The 18,336-nt window shown below is 39.3% G+C and overlaps 1 protein-coding gene across 2 annotated transcripts in view; it reads right to left on the bottom strand.

Annotated features, from left to right (window-relative positions):
- UGT8 (UDP glycosyltransferase 8) overlaps positions 1-15,412 on the bottom strand; it is a 78,350-nt gene extending 62,938 nt beyond the window's left edge. The window contains exon 1 of one of the 2 annotated variants that reach the window (XM_079153554.1): positions 15,157-15,412. The gene's annotated coding sequence lies outside the window, so the exon portion shown is untranslated. The remainder of the gene's footprint in view (positions 1-15,156) is intronic. The other variant, XM_079153553.1, reaches the window with a different exon arrangement.
- Positions 15,413-18,336: the final 2,924 nt, after the last annotated feature.

An 18,336-nucleotide genomic window follows, 5' to 3' on the forward strand; every position in this document is an offset into this window, starting at 1 on the left:
TATTTTCAAGCTCAATTTAAAAATAATTAAATGTCAATTTTAAGTTTGGGGGTCTGAGAATATATGTCATATTTAGTAACCTAAGACTGTCTTTCAGTTAGCTCACATTTCTAGTTCTTTAAATTAAGAAAATAATATTTTAAATGACCTATAATGAAAGCAAAAATTAAAATGAAAGTAATGTGCATCTATAGATCCCAACAATCAACAGCCTTAGACCAAGTCTTTAATTTCTCTGAATCTTATTTTCCTGACCAGCCAAGTGAGGATATCAAATCAGATGGTTCTGAAGATCTCACTTGCTAAAACTTACTGAAAACTGGGTTTTTATATAGATTTAAAGCTAGATGCATTAGCACAAACCTATAATCTCAACAGTTTGTGAGACTGAGGCAGGAGGATCACAAAGGTGAGGCCAGTCTCAGCAACTGAGATCCTGTCCCCCAAAATAAAAAAGGTGGGAATGTAGCTCAGTGGCAAAGTGCCCCAGGATCTCTTACCCAAAAATAAATAAATAAATAAATAAAATAAAATAAAATAAAAGACAAAAAATAAAATACAAAGAAAAGGAAAGGAAAGTTTTAATGAGAATTGGGAGAATTAGCCTTAGCTACTGTTGGGCACTTCCCTAGCATGCAAGAGGTCCTGGGTCAGAACCCCACACAGGGGAGGGGGGTGGACATTAGTTTAATGAGACTGATATTGATACAGACTGAATTTGGGGAGACCCTCTGAAATTAAAAACACTTCCTCATTATGAGATTGAAAGCTGAGAGGCCTTGCCCCACCACCACCAGAGGCTGACAGGCTCCAAAGAAGTTAAGGATGGAGACTGCCCCTCCCTCCAGGCCTGTCTAGCACAATCTAACTACATCTGCACATGTACGGTTCCTGCTTTTTGTCTCCATGCTGCCTCTTCTGCTTTAAAAGATTTCCTCACCTTCAGAGAGTTCAAAGATGAACTTCTAAAACAACAAGTTTCTTCTATTTTCCTTCGAGCTGGTTTTGAATAAAACCTTTTTCCCACCAATTTGACTCCAAATAATTCTGGAGCACAGTAGCCTAACCTCTTCCCCAGACAAGTACTGATGCTGAACAAGTAACATGATTTGGTTTACGAAAGTAGTTAATACTAGGAGCAAAAGGATACTAAGGAGGAAAATTAAGAGAGAACAGTATTCACCTTGATTTTCAACTTTATAGGAAATCTTATAATGTGAACACAAATTTCATAGGGTTACTGTTAAAAATATAAATTAAAATTCAGAAGGTACAGGATGGGACCCAAAATTTTTTCTTTGTAAAACAAGCTCTCTGGTGATAGGATGCTGCTGGTGCATGGAATATACTCTTGAGTTAGCCAGGATTTAGAGTAAAGCCAAAGATAAGACAAAGAATCATGAAATACTATCAAAGGTAAGCAGTCAACAATATTAAAAACTTACTGGAAAATAAATTACTTTTTAATCACACATAAGAGCAATTTACTTCAAATAATGAAAAGACCTAATGGGCCTAATAAATTTTTTTTTTTTTTTAATGCACTGATAGATGGTAGGTGAGTCAATCTTTAAACATATGGCTCTATTTCAACTCTGGCTGCACATTATCATGATGTGGGGAGCTTTTAAAAGCTAGAGGTGCCTGAAAAGCTGCCACCCCCAACCTACTTCAATTAAATGAGAGTTTCTGGAAATTAGGCCCAGGTCTTAGAACTTTTTGTTTTTTAAATAAATACTCCCCAGATGTTTATAAAATTGAGAACCACAAGCCTGCACTCAGAAAAATACACAAAATTAACAAATACAAATGAATTTTTCAATAGATTGAGGAGTGTGTGTGTTTTAAGTAGAAATATAATATCATGAATTTAGGCTATAATACTAAAGAGGGAAGCATTAAGCAGAAACGTACTTTGAAATCTAGGTGGAAATTTCCTTTTGTCCTCAAAATAATCAGAAATTTTTTATCACATGAGAAAATGAAATGACTGGATGAATATGTGGTGTCACAGATCAGTGGGTCTCAAAGGTAGCACTGACCAAAAGCCCCTAAAGGGCTGAGCTGTGGTTATGCATTCCTATAATTTCAACAACTTGGGAGGTTGAGGCAGGAGATTCTCAAGGCCGTCTCCAAAAGAAGCAGGTGAGGGGGCTGGACGGACAGTTTAGCAAGACCCTGTCTCCAAAAAAGTGGGTAAGGGGGCTGGTCAGGCTGGGAATGTAGCTCAAGTGGTTGAGTGTCCCTAGATTCAACTACGTACTGAAAAAAAGAAAACGAGGGGAAAAAAAAAAAAAAAAAAAAAAAAAAAAAAAAACAGAAAACAAATCTAGATTTGTTACAACATAGACTGCTGGAACAGTCATCATGGTTTCTGATTCTACAGACTTAAGATGGGCCCAAGAATTTGCACTTCTTGAGTTTCTAGGTAATGCTGATGCTGTCAGACCAAGAATCACTGATAAGGAAAAAAAAAAAATTTCAAAAATGCAATTTTCCTTTTCAATAAAGTACATGGTATCAGAAAAACACTTTCAGTTCTTTTATCAGTCCTAGTTTTAAAATCCATGCATGTGTGCCCTCAGGTGTAGCTCTCTTTATCTGCAGTTCCTCAAAGACCAGTGTGGTACCATTTAGCTGCATGCATTGCATCATGTGATCAATAACATGGAAATTGTTTGTTGTGAATATAATCTCATCCTTAAAGAAATGAGAAAAGTTTCACAAATCATACAACCTAGATTGTCTGAAGTTTAAAATTCTGATGGGTATATGCTTTCTTAAAAATAAAACCACTCTTTGTTTAAAAAACTCTTTAACTCTTTGATTGGAATTTTAATTAGTGAGATACAGTAAGTGAATCTGGAGGAAATACAGATCAAATTTCACCTCCCACATTGAAACCCCTTCACAAGTGCAGGGAACTGCTTTTTAAATATACCATGACTTAGAGGTTTTTAAGGCTACAAATACATACTAGGATTGTAAAAGATCATAGAAATGCCTCTATTTATTAAGAACGTCCCTTTTTTAATATCACTAAATGGATTTTTAACATGATCTGCATTGACATTGTTAAGGGTAACAAAATAAACTTCCGAGTGATGTCTCAAACATATTTTGGGACCAAAAATGTCTGGCTGAACATTAACAAAAAAGAATTCTAGGTATTCCCCTGTTCATTTCTTTGGAAATCATCACAGTTGAACAAATAACAAATTTCCCCGCTGTTGTCTCATGAAATTCCATCACAATCACTACCAGAAGCTGCTTACAAACCGTTACATTAAAAAAATAACAAAGTGATATCAATCCCCAGATTTTGAAAGATTCTATAGAAAACACATGCATTTCTTTGATGCTCCCTTACTAATGGGTAAAAATGTACAGTTTTGTGTCTTCTAAATATCTAGGATTATAACAGATATTTAGCACAATGAAGCAAGTGGTAAAGGTATATCACTGTTGTTGTTATTAGTCTTCCAAAAATAATGTAAAGACACTTAACCACATTGACCCTTAATGCTTGTTATGATATGAAGTATGTAAATAAAAAAGTATATCCATTTAAAAAGTGAATCAGAGCTACAATTTAAAACCTAAATATAACTCAGTACAAACCCTCTCATTTGTTGGAAAGGGACAAAGTCTCTAGGGAGTGGTTGCCTAGCATCATACAACTAATTCATAGTTACTCATTGGCAAAGTTGAAACTAGCACTCAAGTTTCCCGGGTCCTCACCCAGGATCTCTCACCTGTACCATATAAAGACACCCCAAGGTTGTCACTGCCATATGTCAAATAGTTATTCAACTTTTGCTTGAATTCTGGAATACATGAATCAAAACAGTAGCCTTAGAAAAGTCTTAGTAAAGATGTTCTTAAAATAAGTCAATCCCCACCTTGGGAAAAACTAAAGATATCATTCAATGATGTTTGAATATCTTATCTCTGATAAATACTGTTTGTCCAAGGTGGTATGGGGGTAAAGAAGAGGAAAACTCCACCCTTTCAGAGCTCCTTTCTCTCCTTATTGGGAAGACATGAACAGAATTAGGTGTCAAACTATCATCAATGTATCTAAAAATAGAAGTCAAAGAAAAGTAAAAGAAACTGGGAGGCAATTGTCTGAGGTGGAAATTGAGCGTCAAAACCTTTTAGGATGATCAGGGCATAGCACTGCATGTAATTCCAGCCACTGGGGAGGCTAAATCAGGAGGACTGCAAATTTGAGGCCAGCCTTAGCCATTTAAGGAGACCCTCAGCAACTCAGGGAGCCACTATCTCAAAACAAAAGAATAAAAAGGGGTTGTAGCTAGAGTGCCCATGAATTCAATCCCCACTGCCATAAAAATAAAAAATAGACAATGTAGCTCAGTGGTAAAACACTCCTGGATTTGATGTGAGGGCTGCAGGAGACAGGGGGGCTTGCCTGGGATGGAGAATATCCTGAAGCATATGCTCCAAGGGACAAATGTCACCCTGACCCTGTTGTGGGTATAAGATAAGTAAGCGTGATCCTCCCAATGTAGCTGAACAATAGATAGCCTTGCAGGCCAGGCGAAGATTGTGGATCCCCACGTGAAAATGAAGGGCACAGCCAAATTGGTACTCAAAGGCAAGTTGGTCAGCAATAAGGACAACTGCCGAATGGGAAAAGATTCAAGGCCAAGGGAATCGTGAGAAAAAAGGCACTAATGCAGTCAAGGTCAAGAAGTGACAAGAGACTGTGCAAAGAGCACATGATAGATGGAATGAATTAAGAAAGGCAGGAGCTCTTCATGAAGAAGACTGTGTTCGAATTAGGACTCAGACTAGCAGCAAGGGAAAGGCAGAGGGTAAACTCAAAAAAAAACACCAAATCTGTCACTTGAAGACTGAAGCAAACAAGGACGAGTGTGGAAATTGTTTGAAGCTTTTGAGAGAGCAGGTAAGAAATCAGAGCTAAAACTATAGGTCATCTGTTTACAAAACAACACCCAGCCCAGCACATGAATAACCTCACCGAAAAGGGCAAGAACAGAGAAGAGAGTGGAGGCTCAGGGGAAAGTGTGTTCTTTAAAATGCCCAGGAAGGAGCAGAAGCACAACCAGAAGAATAGATCGCTGTTACAGCTCGCACAGGAGTATGGCAGAGCAATTCTGGGAGGCTCTGTTGGTGTTGGTGTTGCTGTTTTCCTAGGGATTGAAGCCAGGGTCACTTAACCGCTGAGCCACACTCTGGGGCCTTTTTTTTAAATTTTATTTTGAGACAGGGTCTTGCTAAATTGCTTAAGGCCTCACTTAGTTGCTGAGACTGGCCTCAAACTTGTGATCCTCCAGCCTCAGCCTCCCAAGCTGCTGGGATTCCAGGCGTGTGCCACTAGGCCTAGCTAGGGAGGCATTTTCTTAATAAAAGTTTTTCTTAGAGCTACCTTCCTCCTCCCCAGTGGAGCATTCTCTAATCTATTCTTCCATTGTGTACAGCCCTCCCTCAGTTCTAGAAAAAGCCCTCTGCAAAGCCTCTCCCCTCAGATTAAAAGGCAACAAGTTCATCTGAAAAGAAGATGCAGATCTGGAAACAAGAGGTTGAGGTTCCCTTTGAGGTGACAAGGAGGCAACTGGGACCTGGAGACCAGGAAGGCCAGAATGTCTTGGAAGAGGGTGAACCGTGTGAAATTCCTTCCTTAGGTCTCAATCTACTCCTTTCCCCTTCATAGTTTTCAGTGTCTGAGCCCCCTCCCCCCTGAAGGTGGAGCTTTGAAACAAAAAGTTCTCTAGGAGCCTGAGCCAACTTTGAATAAAACCTGTTTTTCCTTTGCCACACCGTCTCCTGAGTTTCAGTGGAGTGTGTCCAGCTTGGTAAACCCTTTCCTTCTGGGTTCAGGGGGAGGAAATCTCAAGTGAGAAAGGAGTGGAGAGGATGGTGGGGACTAAAGAGCTGCTACCTACCGGTAACTTTAGTGAGGTCAAGGTCTTCACGTTCCAGAAAATGAGGCAGGTGGTGAGCTCAAGCACATTGCTCTAATCAGGAAGCCCAGGTCCTAACACTAAATTCCCCAAGGATGTCCTGGTGTCCTCACGAAGTGACCTAAGAACTCTGGGTCCCATGTCAGGGTACCTAAAATGCTAGCACCTACTACTGGACAGTGCTCAGGGGAAGAATGAGGATAAAATCATAGAATGTACATTGCTGAGATTTGCAAACTATAAAAAAAAAAGTTGCATGAATTTAGCATTTTATTATTATTTAAGGGAAATGAGTATTTCTAAGATGATGAAATTAGTGTCGGAGAAGCTTACTATATTTTCCCACCAATATTCCTAATATATACACCTCAGGCCTGATTTGGGATGGTGTGCCCCACTTTGGATGCTCAGGACCACAGCTCGGAGTAAGTATAACAAATATTTCTTAGTAAGTATTTGTTATACTTACTCTCATCCTGTCAATACTATAGTTTCCTGGCATAAGACACCCAGTTAAAACAAGGCCCAACTATGACACTGAAACACGTTCCCTTTCCTCTTGAATTCTGTTTTTCCATTCACTGTTAATTTCCTTTCTGTTTCCTCACCATGTTCTTATTCCCTTTCTCCCTTCCCATTCCAATTTCCCTTACTCTCACTTATCTCCATTAAGACACATTTTCACAAATAGTTACAACATATTTTCAAACCTATCACACAATTTCAAAAATGGCATTGATATTCCTTAAAAGGGTTTCACCCTTGACCTGAATCCATAACTTTCCATTTATCCCTGTCAAATGGACAGGCAAACCTGTTGGACTAGTTTCCTCCTAGTCCTACTCTCCCGACTGGTTCTGTGACAACAACTGGACAGAGAACAGCAACACAAATGCAAAAACTATGTAAAACCAAGGGCTTTCCTCCTCAAGAAGGCTGCACATCTACTGCCCTCTGAGACCAGCTCTGTCAAAGCAGTAAGGCAATAGGTCCTGACATTACTATTAAAAAAAAAAAAAAAGCTTTTAAGTCTTCCTGTTTTCCTGTTGGTTCTTCCTCTTCTAAATTATGAATACTATGATGAGAATGAGGTAGAATCAGATTAAGTGTTCACATGAAGAAGTTTTTAAAAATGTGAGGAATGAGACCACATCCAAAATGTAATTATGGAAGTGCCCATGTTTCTCTTTGTTGTGGTTGTGTGTGTGTGTGTGTGTGTGTTAGCTTAAGCAGAGTAAAAAGTTGAATTTTCATAACAGATTAATCAAAATAGAATTTTTTTTCCAGTATAAAGGTCTAAAGCTCTCTTTATATGTTTATTTATTTATTTATTTATTATTTATTTTTATTTTGAGACAGGATCTCCCTGAATTACTGACACTGGCCTTGAACTTGTGATCCTCCTGCCTCAGTTACTGAACAGCTAGGATTACAGGCATGCATCACTATGCTCAGCTAAATAGGATTGTTTGTATGAAGATTTATTTTGATATTGCTCTAAAGAGCAAAGTCCTTGTAAAATATGCTTTGAAATCAATAGCCACATTTTTTTTAACTGGAAAATATGTCTAATATTCAGAAAAGTATAACAAACATCTGTAAACCATCACTGTATTTATTTATTTACTTTGTTACTGGGAATTGAACCCAGGGGTACTTAACCACTGAGCAACATCCCCAGCCCTATTAATTCATTAATTTATTTATTGAGACAGGGTCTAAGTTGCTGAGGCTAGGTTTAAACTAGAAATCCTCCCATCTCAGCCTCCCAAGTTACTAGGATTACAGGCATGTGCCACCACTACACCTGACTCATCATCTATATTTTAAAACATCTTATCATAGCAAATACAACTATTTTGTACCAGGTATTGAACCCAGGGGCACCTAACCACTGAGGCACATCACGAGACCTTTTTTGTGTGTGTGTGTGTGTGTGTGTGTGTGTGTGTGTGTGTTTAGAGACGATGTCTCACTGAATTGCTTAGGGACTCCCTAAGTTGCTGAGGTTGACTTTGAACTCGAAATCCTCCTGCCTCAGCTTCTCAAGTAGCTGGGATTAGAGATGTGCAGCCACTGAACCTGGTCAACTATTTGTACAAATGATCATACTTTCTAATTATAAGGACCCATATCACTTAAATTTAAAATCTCTCATGGAGTAAAATTAGTCCCAGAGGCACTGTTTATTAAAGTGAGTTATAACTAATATACTAACTAAAATATTATGACTTGATATCTTGAAAATATTTCAAATATTAACTTTCTTCATGACAATTGAAAAGTATAAAATGATTCCACACATAATATATCATGTAATTATTCCCAAATCAAGCAAAAATTTAACAAATTATTTTTGGTTTTTTTTTTTTTTCTCCTTTTTCTTGGCACTAGAGATTGAAACTAGGAATGCTTTACCACAGGGTTATATCTCCAGTCCTTTTTCTTCTTAATTTTGACACAGGATCTCACTAAATTGCTGAAGCTGACCTTGAACTTGCAATACTCCTGATTCACTCTTTACAGTCACGGGGATTACTAGGCATGTAACACTGTGCCTAAAAAATCAGTTAGTTCTAAGTGTAATTATTTTTAGTGAATGGAAATATTTGCAGATGCATTTCTGTTATTTACATCAAGTCAATGGAAACTACTATACCTTAAAATATAACCAATATTCTGATTACTATTCATTAAAAATTCAAATAGCACAAAGCTATAAGCAAAACATAGTGTCTCTAAAATGTTCATACTACACATTCTTCCCACCTCAGTTAAATGTTTTAAAACTTACATACATTTCCAGACTGAGAATAGTAACTGACCCAGGCTGCTTAGGTACCCCACCATTCACAAATCCCAAACTACCATTTTCAGCCTGGCTACACCTCCTATGTGCTTACCTAAGTGTGGCACTCCTAGATAGGTGAATTCTGACTTCGTGGTACTTTTATCTCTGTAAGGGAGGGCCGAGCATAGCAATATATAGTATACAAATGAACTGATGTATACACACCATTTCCTAACCTGAAAATTGCCTCCACAGGTCACTACAAATTTCAAATAAGAGAACCATACATTATTGAGGTAGTAAGCATAGTGGGAAAAAAGCAGCAAAATTCCACTCCAGCCCAACAAATTGCTGATAACCAAAGTATAGCTGGAGAATTTCAGGTAAAGAAAATGAACAAATATAAAGATACATACATAAAGACCTCAATTCATCTTAAAAATATAGAACATCAAATCCCATTAACTCAACAAGTACTCACTGGGTGTCCTAAAGCTATATACTACTCTAAGTACTATATAAACAAACGAACAGCAATAAATAACAATGGGATGTACTGAGACAACATACTAATTTGAATTAAAACATAACCAATTAATCACCATTATTCTTTATACACAATTTGCACTGTGTTCAATTATTGGCTGATCTCCAAACCAACTCATAAATGTAAACATTTTATCAAAATACCAACTAATTATAGGGTAAAATATTCATCTGCACCTGAAAATAGAAATCTCACTTTGATGTATGTCACTTACATAAAGTATGGCTTCATTGAAATAGACGAAATCTTAAGATTAAAACTAGGTATAATAAAATATTATTAAAGCAAATAAAAAAAAAAGCAAATAAATCTCTGTGAATCAGTCCTTCCTCTATTAAGCACATTAATCATTGCTTTTCATTGTCAGTTTTAAGACCCTGTAGGATATCAAAGTGTTTTCTGAATCATATAAATTGAATTATAGTTTAAGTTTTGATAACACCTGTTTTGTATTTTTTTGCTTGTTTTCTGATCTATTAAAATGAATAATCAACATCCTTATTAGAATATCTAAGGATCTAGTGCACTTAGAACATCAAGAATACTTTAAACATGATGTTTAAAATTTCTACTCTTCAATATTCAAGTTCCTTTAAAACAACCCCTTCAGTCTACTGGAGGTTTCTCCCAGAAACCTACCATATGTCTCCAGAGCCCTGGAGGAATTCCCACGCTCTTCGAGGATCTTATTCAGTTAGTTTCTTTGCTTCCTTCAAAATGTTCAATTGCTGTTAATCTACTGGCTTCTAACCCAAAAGGCTATAAACAGGATCAAGTTTTCATCTTAAAAATCTCTTTTCAATCACTTTCCCTGAACCCTGACAGCTAGCACTTTTGAAAGCAAAAGTCACTATGGGTTTCCTAACTACAAATCCAGAGCTTTCATAAAAACAGCTCATATTTATTTAACACAAACCAGGAACCTTCCAGGAGTGTGCTTGATGAACTCTCTCAATCAAGTCTTCTCATAGCCCTATGAAGTAAGTAATGATCTCCATTTTGTAGATAAGGAAAAGGAACTAAATTATAAGCCCAAGGTCACAAAGCTACTTGGGGACAGAACCAGGACTATTTGATACTCCTCATTTTAGTACCTGAACTCTTCTTGAAATTCTTTTCTTCTTCAGTTATTAAAAATCTGTTTCCCCTAATTCTCCTTCTTGCCTCTCTTGCTTGTATCTTTTCACCTTTGCTGCTATTTACTTACCCAACTCTCAAATTTTAGGATCTCCTCAGGTCTCTATTTTCTTCTTAATACCTGGTACTTACCCTGGCACTTACCTATCAACTTTCATTGTTTTCAATCACACGTATGCTGAAAACTGCTAAATCAATCCATCTATCCATCCATCAATCATGCATCTATTATCTACCCACTGTCTAGCCCAGGACCTCTCTGCTCACAATTGTGAAATGATTTGTTGGACACGCACCTCCAGCTGGATTTTCTAGAGGCATTTCATAGTCTACATGTCCAAAAATCTAACTTGCCCTTGCTTCTCAAATCTGCCATTCCTTTAAGATTCCTGTCCCATCCTCCTGTGTCATCCACCCCAACTCCATCAACTAATTAATCACAATTCTTAAAACTCTACCACTAGAATATCTTTGTGATCAAACCCTTTTCCTCATCTGACTGCTACCACTTTGGTATAAGATCCTTAACCTTTCTTACAAAACTCACCCAAATACCTTCTAAACTGCTATTCCTGTCTTACATTCCTCTGATCCACACTTTCAGACTACTGTGAGAACTGACTTCTCATCATATTACAAACCTTGGTTAAAACCCTAAACAGAAAATCGTCCACACTCCTGAGGGTGACACAGTCCCCCGTGATACTACTCCTGCCTGCACTGATTCATCTTTTATGGCACTTTCTAGAAGAACTTTTGGTCTTCTGCTGCCCAATGGCTCACTTCCAAATTCTGCATATCTCTACCACAGCACTTACAGAAGGTACAGCACTACCTTATGTTTCTTATTGAAGCTAGCTTGTTTCCTATCTGCCCCCCTTTTAAATGCAAAACTCTCCTGTGTTCTTAATTGTCTGCACATCTCCAGGACACAGTCTGGGTACATAGTATGCCTTTTTTTTTTTTTTTTTTGGTACTAGGGATTGAACCCAGGGGTGCTTTACCACTGAGCCACATCCACAGCCCTTTTATTTTATTTTTATCATTTTTTTTTATTTTTTTGAGACAGGATCTTGCCAAGTTGCTTAGAGCCTCGCTAAGCTGCTGAGGTTAGCTTTGAACTTGCAATCCCCCTGCCTTAGTTCCCAAATCGCTGGGATTACAGGCATTTGCCACCAGTGCCTGTATGTCACATAGTATGCTTTTTAATAAACATTTGTTGAAGCAAAGAATGAATGCTTGAAATGCATCAGATTAAGATAATATTATCACCCTGTTCAAGACTAAATTAAACTACTTCATTCAAATGAATTTGATTATGTAGCTCCTCCTTAGATAGGTATGCAAAATGCCAGTATGGTTAGCAGGATTATCAAAATGCACTTCTTCCTAGCTTCCAGGGCAAGGCAATACTAATAATTACACATAGGGTTAATGATTTTTAATAACAGAAAGAAGCATGCAAAATATTAGAGTATACATATTACTAAAAAGAAAAAAAAAGTTTATGCCTTCCATAAGACAAGCAAATTTTTTTTTAAAGGGGTGCTTCAATTCTCAGAAAAAGCAGAGTTTTTTTTAGAAAACTGAACTGTCTAAAATTAGGATATTCTTCTAATGACCTCATATGCAAAAATTTCTACAAAAACACATTAAAACTTTGAATATAAAAGCCACCCTACTGGGAACCTCAACCATTCAGCTCACTATCCAGTCCAGTCTAGTAATAAATTAGAAATAATTTTTTAAAATTTTTCAGTAATGGTGTGAGAAGTAAGCTATCTAGAAAATATGCTTACTAGTGCTTACAAAATAAGCACCAATGGACATGGCATCAAATAAATAAGGTATTATACATTGCATAAACATAAAAAGTTCTCAAACTCTGGGTTTATCTTGACAATTTCCAAGTGTAAAACAGCAGCAAAGCATGTGAAAGTAGCTGTCACAGAGTCCACAGGCTTTACACATGCCCACATCATTTCATGAAGAAAAAAAAAAAAAAAAAAAAAACAACAGATAATATAGCAGTAGGGCCGCTCACAGCCTGACAGCAGTAGAAACTGATAGCTGATAACAGAAAGAGGACCCAGAAAAACCATAAAAAGAAGAATGGTACTTCTGTCTCCATTCTAGTATTTCAAACCAGCAGGCTAAGACTATCCGCTATAAACAAAAACAGCTCTATACACCTCGACCAATAGCACTATTCAATTCTTTATGAATTCATGCTCATAAAGAAAACCCAACCACCACCACAAAATAACATACCCAATATCTTCCAAGGATAGACTAACACTTATCTGTTTTAATGTCTAACTTTTTAAAATTTTTCAGTAATGGTGTAAGAAGTAAGCTATCTAGAAAATACGCTTACTAGAGCTTACAAAATAAGCACCAATGGACATGACATCAAATAAATAAGGTATTATACATTGCATAAACATAAAAAGTTCTCAATCTCTGGGTTTATCTTGGCAATTTCCAAGTGTGGCTTGGAAATCCAGTGTAAAACAGCAGCATGTCAATATTATTTGATAAACAGGCAAACACGTAAGTTTGAAAAGAAATTTGAGGGTGGTATTGCAGCAATATTAAATGGTAATTAAATTGATGGTTGTTCATGGATACCTCAGAATGTTTTAATTTAAATTACTGAAAAACATAAACTGTCGATTTTTTAAATTCAAAAAATAAATTTTACAAAAATAAATTTTGTTAGAAATACATTTTCTGTATTTGTTTATTCTTTTAAGGGCACCAAACATAAATAAAACTATAAAGCTCTGGAAATGTTAGATTTAGAAAAAGTTAAGATCTCTACTATAGTATTACCCAGAGCTCAGTTATGTTCAAGCTCTAAACAGAGTAGCAAGCTTTTTTACTGAACTTGCAGGCACTCTGCTTTACCATAGGGTTTAAGCGATGCCCTGTGCAACTTAGTGAGACCCTGTCTCAAAATACAAAATAAAAAAGGTCTGGGGATGTTGCCCCTGGGTTCAATCCCTGGTATCAATCAATCAATCAATCAATCAATAAAACATTCCTATGACACAACACTAGATGTCAACTTATCTTATTGTATGTGTAAATCAAACAATACTAGTTATTTCCCACTGGCACTATGGAGAATAGCTGCTGAACAAAGACATTCCCAAAGCAAAATTTCAAACTATGGAGATAGTTTCTATAGAAGAAAACAGTGTGCAGGCTCAGATTTACTTCAACTAACACAGAGTTTTGTACTCCCTTCAATTAATTTAAAAATCCCCTGGGGACAAAATGTGATTATTCCTCATACTACTAAAATATCCAGTTTAATCACTTTCTATCCTTCCTGCAAATGGTAGTCATTCCCCCCACCCACACACCCCCGGGGATGTAAAGGGGATGAAGTATGCCAGTTCTGAAAGGATACAGATTTTTTTGTAACATGAAATTATCAGAAATATAAATAACAGCACACCTGGCAGCTAGCCAAACTGCCACACATTCATGTCATTAATCTTGAAAGACTCCTTGTACAAGGTGACAGCCTGAGGGGACTGAAAATATTTTGAGTAGTGTAGGGTTTTTTCCTAACCTTTTCCAATAGAACCTACCTGAAACAAAAGCTGTCTTCCATGGCTAACACTGGTCCATAATAAAGGTGACTCTCCAGGTAATGCCTAATTTGGAAATGCCACCCGCCCCTTCTCTTTGTGCTACTCCTGTTGAGAATGCCTAGTTAGCGCAGCTTAGCTGGCCTTCTGCATTAGTTTCTGGGACTCTCAGGAGTTCTCCATCTTCTCCCCTCCTGGTCCTCTGGCGTGCTAAAAGGTGACAGGAACCCGTGACCCAGGTACAGGTACAGCGGCGGAACCCTCAGGAAGTGCTGCCTGGTGGCACGTTCACCAGACCCAACTTTATAAACCTCAATGAAGCCAGTGAGTTGGCACGTACAGATTAGGCACCCGATCCCGCCAACCTCCGACCGTCCTTTCGCCCGGACGCACAGCCTATGCTGGCTCTCGCCTATGCGGTTTGCCTCCTACAACTCCAAACCACACATTACTGGGCCCCTCGTCGCTCCTCCAGCCCGTGGAAGGCGCCCTTCTCCAACTACAGCGCGTCCTTCTCTCCATCCTCCCGCCGCAGCACACCTCTTCTCTAACCTGCACCCCCCCACACACACACACCCCCGCACACACAAGCTTCTCAATGCAAGGGCACCCCGTACTCTTCCTCAAGCAGCGCGCGACCCTGCCACCACTGTGCGCTCCTGGGGTCGCACGGGCATACGGACACCCGCGGTAGCAGAAATGTCCCAGCTTGTGTATACAGCTGGAGACATTCCCTACTCCCAACCCCCAACAGCGCCCGCTCAAATTCCCCCTTTGGGGAAAAACGGAGTAAAGGAGTTGGAGAGGTCCTGAAGCACCCAGTCCCGCACTCCTGCCCAGCAGTTGGCTCGGGCCTCGAAGCTCCGGTGTGCCCATCCCTCCCCGGTCAAGTACGAGGTCCCGGGCGGGTTAAGCGCCCTGTTATCCCCTCCCTCCTCTCGTGCGCACGAAGCCAGAGGACCCTCGAACCTGGGCCATGGAGGGAGAAGCGGCTGAGGGCGCCCGGGGGGACAACCTGGAAAGATCTCCTTTCCCCTGCCCCCACACCCACTACCCACTCCTAACTCCCCCATCCGCACTTTCCGATTCCTACCCCAACCTCTGGATCGCAGGCATTCGCCCGGCACTCACCTCAGGGAGCCAACAACGCCCCTCTTCTCCGCCCGCCCCTGTCCCCCTGCTGGAGCGCTGTGGTCCTTCCTCTTACCTCTTCTCTGGGCTGCTACGCGTGAGTTTGAGTGTGCCTCTGCCGCGTAATTGTATCCGGGACAGAAGGGACCCGTGTTTGTGTGCTGGATCAGGTGTCGCCGCCTTTGGTGGCACGGGGGCGTGAGGGAGGCTGCAGAGTTCGCGTGTGGGCTTAAGACGGGCTCTCACAGTTAATGGCAATACTTTAACCGTGCCCTCCCTCGGGGCCGCAGCGCGCCTGCTCCTCCGCAGCTCCCCGCGGGTGACCGGGCCCCCCCAGCCGCGCCCCGCCCAGCACGCCGAGAGCAGAGCTGGAGCGCTCCCGGTCCTCCCGCGCCTGGTTCAACGGGACACGACCACGGGTAGCAACGCGCTCAGCTCCTCATCACAGGCCCCGGGCTACGAGCACCTCCCGCTCACCCAGCTGGGACATGGATGCGGACACGCTTCGTGCCACACGCTTGCAATCTGGGCGAGAGTCAGAGACCGGAAACCAAGGTTTTCGCCCGTGGGGTGGCTGCCGGCCGGCAGGCTGGGACACTGGTGAGCTCTCCCGACGAGTTCAAGCTGCTAGCTCTGGGACTGGCACGTGGCTCCGCCTCCTGTCTCCCCCTACCAAGCGTTCCTGAATCCTCTCTGCCACCACCAGGCTGGTCCCCGAGCCCGCCTTTTTTTCATCACGTGCACGCAGCGAGCTCGGCGAGTTGGTAGCGCGCCTTCTCTCACCTTCTCCTCTTCCTACCTATCCTGTGACACTCTTCCCCAACACATTCAAAAGTTGCCCTTGGACTAGTGGGGTGGAGGAGACACAAGAAAGAAAGGAGGAGAGGCTTAGGTGAGCAGACACCTGTGCTTCCACCAACGCAGGCTTCATTTCTGGCCCACATGAAGCCGAAAGTGTCAGAAAACGTGGGTTTTGAGATCCTGAGAAAAGTAAATTGGGTTGCTGGGCTCAGTAACATCCCTCCTTTTGGGCTTGTGCTGAAAGGGCCATTTATGTTTTGCTTAGTTGAGTCTGTGGCGACTTTATTCTGACTAATCTGTGTTTGCCAGCAGCATATCCTTGCCAAGTTGGCGTCTAGGCCAGGAAGCAACTTTGCCCAAGACCTGCTGGAGCAGCCTTCCTGTGGCGCCTCAGACCAAAGGGGCCAAGTACCTCTAAGTGTCCAACAGTAGATTATGGGCTTCATGAGAACCAGGAAAGTCTAATTAAAGTTTAAGCTTTACCTCAGTGCCTGATGGACATTGCATTCTATGTAGATAGAGACATATGACCTCATATATATGCATGTATATTGACATGAACAGCACTGATTAGTTCAGACTTTTAGAAAATTAAAAATCAGACTGAGTATATATTCCAGAAGCTAACGTGCCACCACTGCACACAAGCATATGTTTAAACGTTGGGAAATGGGGGGAAAAAAGTCAAGTGAATCTGTTCTTTCTTTGCTACAAAGACAGACAGATTCAGAAACAGATTGGAATTTTCTACTCTTAGATAAGAAAATGGAACTTATATTTTATTGTACTTATATAATAATAAATGAAAAAAACATACATTGCTGTCATTAATATGTCTAGGTTTAAGAAGTGCAGGACCTGCAACTCATATATTCAAGTCTGTTCGCCATTGAAAGCATTTTCAAATGCCAGTTTCAAAATGATAGAGCACATTTCTTCTTTGCAGATTAAAAATTGGATTTTCCCAGACTTTGCACCTGATCTAGAAAGGTTATCATATGGTTTATTTCCTATTTATATTGAACTAGAAAAACACTAAAACACTTTACATAACAGATAAAAAAAATTAACAAAAGAGAACAGAGAATGTTATATTTTCTTTAAAGGATCTGTTATCTCAAATGTCAGACTTTCATTTTAAATCATTGTTTTGATGATGCATATGTAAATTCTTGGTAAAACAATTAGAAATTATGACAATGTCCTCAGATTTTATTTTGCAAAAGCTTCCAAAATTTGTCACGTGCACGTGCTTAATAAAATCATATGAACTGATCATTGAGTAAGATTCTGTTAGACTCATAGATATAAAAGGCATTACTATGTATTATGTGTGACTGTGTCCATGTATATTATTTTTATGATCTATTGTCTTCAATGTTTTTATATAATGATATAAATGATATTATTGATATAATGATATATAATTATATTATTGACTGTCTTAGTTCTACTGAAAGGGCATTCCATAACTTAAGACTTTAGTCAATCTCTAAATAAATACAGTTTTTGAAGTTCAAAACTATAAAAGCAAGAAATCAGTAAGTTTCTCCCTTCCTCCCCTTTTCCACCTTCCCTTTCTCTGTGTGCATTTCTACTTACATCTCTATCTTGACCTCTCTCCCCCTAAATGCACCACTAGCTCTTAGCATAACATTATTGACAAAATAGTTGGATAAAGTAAATAATGAAAGAATTTGCTTTTTCATTTGCTCATCTTTTATGAAAGATTACTATTTTCCATATTTAATCCATCCTTCAAATTTCCATCCAAATTAACCAAGATTCTCCCCGCCATCTTTAGTTCACAGAATGTTGAATTACACAGCATGTCTTTGTTAAGTTTCAGTTAATGAAGAGTATGGTAGTAAAATTCCCTCATTGTTTCTGCATACCAGTTGCATCAATTTACTCAATTTTACTTTTTAAATGCTTGTTAGAATTCTTCATCCATTTGGGCTCATATAATTTTATTGAAAAATATCAACCAACACGTGGGAATTACTAGCTTAGCCTGGTAATCATTAGCCATTAAATTCAGAACCAACACTGCCTAGAATAAACTTTAACCTCACCATTTGGCATGTTACCTAACTTCTCTGTGCCTTGATTTCTTTACCTGTAAAAGGAATATAATAATATTATCCATTTAATAAAGTTATTATGGGAATTACAGGAATTAAAACATAAATGGCATAGGACACAGTTTCTGATGCCTGCTAAGTGCTGAATAAATGTTAACTTAGTGTCATCTACCATAACTCTAATGGACAGCAGAAGATTTAATCAACTTTGTAAATGTTTTGGGGCTTTATATTTACTGACACATTTATTGAGGAATTTTCACATTACTGGAGGCAGCACACTATAGTAGAAAAT

This window comes from Sciurus vulgaris (assembly GCF_902686455.1).
Source record: "Sciurus vulgaris genome assembly, chromosome: 9".
In the NCBI taxonomy this organism is placed as follows: domain Eukaryota; kingdom Metazoa; phylum Chordata; class Mammalia; order Rodentia; family Sciuridae; genus Sciurus; species Sciurus vulgaris.